The sequence below is a fragment of the Theobroma umbraticum genome, unplaced genomic scaffold (genome assembly GCF_002168275.2).
Source record: "Theobroma umbraticum cultivar Fairchild unplaced genomic scaffold, ASM216827v3 scaffold_115.0, whole genome shotgun sequence".
NCBI classification, from domain to species: domain Eukaryota; kingdom Viridiplantae; phylum Streptophyta; class Magnoliopsida; order Malvales; family Malvaceae; genus Theobroma; species Theobroma umbraticum.
The window spans coordinates 1,102,612-1,110,654 of NW_018397284.1; the positions used below are offsets into that span (position 1 = coordinate 1,102,612).

At 30.7% G+C, this 8,043-nt stretch overlaps 1 pseudogene; it reads right to left on the reverse strand.

Moving 5' to 3' along the window:
- Positions 1–5,507: 5,507 nt before the first annotated feature.
- LOC149526266 (uncharacterized) lies at positions 5,508–7,191 on the reverse strand (annotated as a pseudogene).
- Between the last annotated feature and the right edge of the window lie 852 nt (positions 7,192–8,043).

Below are 8,043 nucleotides of genomic sequence, written 5' to 3' on the forward strand. Positions count from 1 at the left end.
AGGGTGGCATCAAAGCACTGCACGTGGGAATCACAAGCAAGACTAATACCACCATCCCTACAAGCACACACATAGTCACAGAGGATCAAAACTCCACTCATCCAAAAATCATATCAACGTCCGAGATTCATCCCTCGGATGGAAACACAAATCCACATATAAGGTCATCATGCCTTTATCATTCACATCTTCCTCATCGAACCTCAATTCACATTTGTTGAGCTTCAAGCGTCTTTAGCTCGATTAGGTTCTAAGTGCCTCAAAATCTCCAAGGCAACATTGGATCAATTTCTCTTAACATTTCCTTCGCCTAAGGAAATCTACTCCTAAGGTTCATTATAGTATCTAGACATTCTAATCTAGGCACACAAAGCATAGGCCACCCAAGTGGCTCACATCACATCACATAAACACCCATTCCACAATTTGGTTCTCTAGCCTAGGCACTTACATCTAGGCAATCATATATATATATATATATACATATATATACATACACACATTCTTATATCATGACAACGCCTTCATCAAGGCATCATGCATCACACATATGTTATTTAAACTCACTCATAGTGACATATTAGAGGTAATCCCACCACTGAGCTCAACTTTAGCCTCCAATCTTCCTTTAGCTCACCAACACGTCCACTTACTTCATTTCCTTCTTAAAACACATCAAAACATCTAATTATTAATTAAATCCTAGCTTTAAAAAAACACTAGCTTTTCCACAATTAACCAAATCTTAGCAATCTAACTATTTAAGCTCAAATCCTTCATTAACAAGCTAAACCAGACATTAGAAGCTGAATTGCACAAGTCTTAGCTCTCAATTCTACAATCCAAGCCAAAGAGGGAAAATTACCAAATCAGGAGAAAAGTCAGATTTTGAAATTATTAACTGATTAAATGGAAAATAATCAATACAAACATTAAGTCTTACCTCCAAGATAGTTTCTCAAGCTCTAAATACCATTAAATGGCTTTAAAAATCAATTTGGGGGTTAAGGTTTTGAGTTTTCTAGAGAAAGAAGGGGAGAGAAAAAGTTGAAAGTGAGATGGAGCGAAAATGGCCCAAAACCCTTTTTTATGTTTACCTTTTTCATTAATGTATCGATACATTTGCCTATATTTTGACTAAATGTATCGATACATTTCAAGTAGAATGGTCCTAGCTGCTATTTGCTTTAAATGTATTGATACATTAGAGCACAGCATAGATACTTGTTCATCAAGTTTCCAAATCTATCGATACATCCTTAAATGTATCGATAGAATTCCTCCGAAACACCTCATATTTTTCTTCTTGACAATAATGTATCGATACATGAGGGGATGCATCGATACATCTTCCCCTGTAAGCAGTTTTAAGCTTCCAAAACTTCCAAAAATCTAAGTTTAACGCCCCAAAATCACTCTATATTAATATCACACCTCAAATCATTCATTTAACTTAATTTCATACACATAAATTCGTAAACATAATATCAAACTTAGATCAAACTATGGGATTTATCATATATTTTCTCAAAATTGGCCTAAATGCCCATTTATCTATATATGTATCCTTAAACACTTGGCATACATAACATGTTATCAATTAACTTAATTTACATAAAAAATTAGGGGTGTTATAGTAACCATCGAAGTTAAAGGAGATTTCAACTCATAAGAAATAATTAAAAAGCCAAGATCCTTCATTTCAAAATGTTGACTAAGTTATTATTGTAATTTTGCCATACAAGTATTATATTGACCAGTTATAATCATATCATTGATATAGAGAAGAAGAAGAAGAATGCTATGATCAGTAAACTTGAATAATAATATAGAATCATTTGGCTAAAAGTAAAACCAAGTTGAGTAATAGTGTTACTAAATTTTGCAAACTAAGCTCTTAATGTTTGTTTCAAACCATATAAGGTTTACTGAAACTTGAAAACTTCATTAGGAGGATGAGAGTAACCAGGTGGATGTAACACGTACAATTTTTCTTGTAAAACATCTTTGAGAAATGCTTTCTTGACATCCATGTGAAGTGTCCAATGTTTGACAACCACAATGGCTAAAGACTATAGATAGGGGTTAAGTGAATCACAAAAGTAAAGGTTTTTTCATAATCTATTCTATACACTTGAGTATAACCCTTGGTCACTAAGCAAACTTTATAATCTTCAACAGATCCTTTTGAGTGAGTTTTGATTTTATAAATTCATTTGCAACCAATAGGATTCTTACCAATAAATAGGTCAACAATATCTCAAGTATGAATTTTTGAAACTCATCATCCATAGCTTGTTATTAATGAAGGTTAGTACTAGTCTGACGATAAAATTAAGGCTCGTGTAAGGTTATAATGGTAAAAAAATTAAGGGTGAAATACCTTTACCTTCTTAAATTTTGATTGAAATTATATGAAAGTTCACCAGTTTTCGAAATGGACACTTAGTCCCCAAAAAATGTTTTTCATTGAACACGAAAGTCCAATCGTTAGCATTTTAGTAAATTTGTTGACGTGGAAAGAGTAAAAAGATAATTTTACCCTTGATTAATTTTTATAATTACTGTTATATAATTTTATTATTATTTTTTATTTTTTATTAATTAAATAAAAAGCCTCCCAAATTTAAGGAACACCAGAGCTCCCTTGAGGAGTCCTAATCAAGCTCTCTCCCTTTTTTGAGGAGCTAAGGAGCACTGATCGATGCTTTTTTCTTTTTTTTAAAAAAAAATAATATTTTTTTAAATTAATAAAGAAAAAAAGGGTATTTTAATCTTTTCATAATTTCTGTTAACAGTGTTTGCACTCTTAGGACGGAGTGTCCATTTTGAAAAGTAATGGACCTGCATATAATTATGGTTAAAAGTTAAGCGTATTTGAGTACTTTATCAAAAAATTAATGATATGTAGCCTTGTGAGACGCTGATCATCACGCTCAACCATTTGACCATTGTTTTCTTCCTAGTCTTGACTTTGAATCATGCTATTTCATCCAATGGTCAAGGTGTAGAAAGTGGTTGTGTCAAAAACTCTCAAGATCGATCATAGAGAAGAACCCTATGAATCGCACTTTGCCCAAATACTTGGTGCTTTTGCCATCGATTGATATATCTTGGTGCCGTTGGTTGTGTTTTTGTTTCTTTTGGTGAAAAGAAATCCAACAGAGACACTAACAATTGACTAATGAAAGGACTTATGTGTCCAACGAGAGATATTCTTTAAGGACAGTTTGTCTAATTCCAATAATAATGGACACGCGTGGAATTATGGGTAAAACCTAAAGGGTAAGAGTAGTTTACCCTTTTTTTCTTATCTTTATCCAACTTCTTCTCACTAAATCTCTTTTTTTCTTCTCTCTTTTTTCACCCATTATCAACAACCATTAAATATCCTTTTGCCATTTTTCTACCTTCAAATATAAATATTTGCTAAAGATGGGAGAATGTTAAAGTCAACCTCTTTATCTGTGTACATGTGTGAAAGTAGGAAATGGCAATATGATGTTAACTTTTGAAGCTTATAAAGTAACCTGGTTCATTGATTAGTATGATGAAGAGGAAAATTCTCACATAGAGTTAAATTTTTGTGAGACCTTTGATTTTAGTATAAGAGTAAAATCATAAATCTCCTTGGTGAGCTTACAAAATCTTCATTTCATGGGAAATATTTTAAAATCTTCTTGATAAAACTGGTATTTCAAAAGATTTGAACCTGTTTGAAGGAAAAAAAGAGAGACAAAATCAAAATGGGAATGCTTTTGGAAGGGAAAAGTGATTCTGTGAAGTAAATATCAATAACTAGAAAGAGGGTATCAATACTTGAAGTCCAAAATGCCTAGGGAAAGCATTTTGTGAAGTATGTATTGATACCTAAAAGAAAGTATCGATACCTAATGTCCTAAACACCTCGGGAAAGCATTTTATGTGATAAGTATTGACACCTAGGTTATAAGTATCGATACTTATAGAGTGATATTAAATAAGTACCGAAGGCAACAAAAATGGGGCAATCATTCCCTACTTTTTCTCTCCCATGTTTTCCTACCCTTTTCCTTTTTTCATTTTTTTTGTTACAAACACTAAATCTCCAACCTCGAACCCTCATTTTAAGGCTCTATAAAGTTTTTCGCACTTGGATTTACCTTCTCTCAGCTCACCAAGGTAATGTTTCTCAAAAACCATAAGTGTTGAGAAAATAGGTTTGTGCCACTACAAGTGTTAGGAAAGAGAACTTAGATTTAAGAGGAAATTTGCTAAAAGATGGTTAGAATGGTAGTTAGATTTTTTATAGTGGAAAAGTATATTGGAGCTTGATTCTATTTATTGGTTGCCTTAGGTTCTCTTTGAAGCTCCAAAGTCCAATAGCTAGTGGAGCGCGCTGAGTGGTGTTGATTTTAAAGAGGTGACATCAAATTGATGAGTGGACTTACATTGAAATCTATTTTGGATAATAAATACATGGAAAGTTTGATTAAATGTTTTACTAGTGAGCTATTGTAATTATTGTATTTGTTCATATGTATGTATCATATGTAGTACATAGTTGTTAAATCAAAATACATATCATGTATCAAAATTCTATTTTTAAGTATTGAGTAAGATATGGTACACAATTTTAAATTAATTATAAATATTATGTATACATATAAAATAAAGAAAAAAATGTTGTGTTTATTAATAGAATAAAAAATTATATAGCATAAATTGAAAATATGATTATAAACTTTCAACATACTCTTTAATACTATATACTTTTAAATATGACATACATTTTTCATATTAATTTACTAACAAAAAGTCAATGAAAATTTGACATTTTCAAATCTTGAATTGTATTTATAACAATATACAAAAACATGGTCCATGAGGATTTTTTCCTTTAACAAGTATAACTCTATACTTGAAATTGTACCATCAACTTAATCTCTATTTCTCTAGTTCCAAAAAATATCAAAAATTAAAAATATTAGTAATCAAAAGGCTTTATGACACTCTTAACTCATCAATACTATTGATTATCATCATTCTTCACCAAGCTCTAGATCATCATCCTCATCCTTAAGCTTTAAGTCATTATCGTCATGACTGCCTTCATCTTCTTTTAGCACAAGCATCTCATTTTTCTTTTCATCTTGCAAGTTTTCTTCCTCTTCACCAATTAGTTGAATATCTTCATTTTGCAAAACAATTTTACATCTTTTGGCATCAAATTGCAGGTTCCTTGGACCTACATTTAAATTGAAAAAAGAATAAATTATTTGCTTTTAATCTAAAATGTAATAAAAAATATTAAAATTGTATATATATATTAATTTAGTTTTCAATAATACCAGCTTTCTCTTTTTGCTATCTCAATTTCTTCATCTTCAAAGCATTCATGGATATCCATCCATGAGTTTCTTGGGATAAACAAGGATCCTCAATTTCTATTATCCATTACATCTATATTCATGTCAAAAAGAAAATTGGATCATATATTTCACCTTTTTCCATTTCTTGGAATGTCTTCATTCAAATTGAATAATATATTTGACAAAAACAAGAGCATTTAGTCATTGCTGCTCTAAACGATTCCTTTTCTTGGAATGCACATGATCAAAGGTGCTCTAATTTCTTTCACAACCTATGGCATTACAAGTGAGACTTAAAACTCTTATAACAAGTCTTTAAAGCTCTTTGCAATTTTCTCCACAACTTTCCCACCACACGAGCTCATGCGTTAAATAAAATGTGACAGCTTTTTAAACTCATTGTTCATGTATTAACTAAGGTAAAAACCTTATAAAAATAAAATAATAAGGATTAGATAAAGATTAAAAACAATACCATATTGCTTTTTGTCTCTTGTCAAAATGGCCATCCTCATGCCACACATCCCTTTGGCTTTCTTGAACCTTTTTAATCGGTGATCAATTTTGATCCTTGATTCAATATCTAATACATTCTTTTAATTGTTGTATAAAGACCAACTTTAGCTTTAATGTTTGAATGAAAGCCCTTCCATATAGAAACCTACAAAGAATTAATGGGATTAATCAATAATTAAATATAAGAAATTGTATAAAGTTTTCATTTAATAGTTGAAAAGAAAAAACATTGGTTACTTAGGATTAAGAAAATAACCAGATGCATGGAGTACTCTATGAAGTTGCAAATCCCACTTTGTGTTAATGATTTTCCAAATGCAATCATATCTTGTTTTCTGATGATTAAAATTTTGAGCAATTTTTTGTTTAGCTCTATCCATTGCTTCAAATATAAAACCCATGGCAAGTTTGGCATCACCACCCACAAGTCTTAAAACTTTAACAAGAGGACTTACACATTTCAAGCAATATTTAATTGACTGCCAAAATTTATCATCACTCAAGAGAACAACCTCTACTTTCTTAGCTTCCCCTCTAGAAGAAAAATGACTTTTGGTGCATTCTTGTGAAGTAAACCTGGCTCGAAGTAGAATCTTGTTATCCTCAAAACTTTTCAAAGAAAGAAAATATGTAGTAAACCTAGTAACTCCAACTCCTTTTAGTTATTTCTTTTTAGAATACTTCTTAAACATGTTAAGAACTCAAATATGTCTATAAATGAAAATAATCGCTTGCTTGGCATTTTGTATTATTTCCTTGAAAATGGGCAAGTCACCAATATCATGTAAGATCACGTTAATGCAATGAGCTACACAAGGAGACCAAAACAAATTTTTTTCTCTTTTCTATTAATAATTGACCAGTATGAACATAAGCCAATACACTATGAGTCACCACTTGAACTACATTCTTTTCTCCAATTTCTTCCACAAGTGAGTCAAGTAATTCAAACAATTTGTTTGCATCTTTTTATAACACATAAAGTATCTATAGACTTAAGAACTACTATTTCATTAAGACTATTAACAGAAAGTTTGTAAAAGATGTTTACTTTATGTCTATCCACCCATTTGATATTAAAGTGTATCCAGTCCTCGTCCATTCTTTTTTATATTTTTTTAAAATTAACTTAACATTGCCAACTTCATTTTTTCATAAAGTAACTCTAGTCTCACAGTAACTTGGAAGTTTTAAGCTTCTACCATACTCACTTACCACTTTCATCATTAACAAATAATGGACTCTTCACTAAATTAAAAGGTAATGCAAGCCCATATACAAATTTGCATATGCTATGGACTACTGGTTCTTTATCTTTTACCATTGCATTTAATGTTTTTAGTTTAGGTCCTTTCTCATATGTCCCTTTCCTTTTTCTAAATGCATCTACGCTACTCTTTTTTACCATTTCTTCTATGGGATGATATTCTTGTTCTTTTACTTCTGCAATTGGAAAACATTCTTTTTCATTAACCTAATTCCTTTGTTGTATAATTTTTCTAAACTTCTCCCTCACATCATTAGGTCATTGCATGCAAAGAGCCACATTATCATGATCACTATCAAAATGGTGCTTTATTCTACTTATGCCACCCCATCTTTAAGCCCACAAAAATTACATTTCAAATGCAATGTACTTTCATCAAGACAAAAGCAATGCTCCCATGTTGGATCATTACTCTTTGCTTCACTTGACCCTTTTTTTCTAACAACAATTGGACAATGCAAAATAAGAATTGAAACTAAATTAATATGTAATAATCTAAAACTAAAACTGATAATAGCCATTAAAATTTAAAAACGTTTAAATTTTTACCCATTCATTTAGACTAGCTAAAATACAAATAATATACATATATTTTTAGAATAATAATTTAAAAACTCACCTTGAGAGAAACTTGAAAGTTTTTTAGTGCAAACTTATGAGATGATTGATGAGAAGAAAGTTTTTCTAATCGTAGGAGAACTAGAGATTGATGAAGACAAAATCACAAAAGGCCTCTCGACTTTTAATTGTCTGTGATTTTTTTCCCTCAAAGGCCAAAAGCTAAATTGTAATCTTCTAGAAGCTTTAGTTTTTAGTTAATTTAAATTCTTAAAAAATATTAAAAAGTGCACTTGAGAGTTGAGATATCTTGTCTTTAGAAAAGTATTCAAAATTTTTCTTGTACTTTAA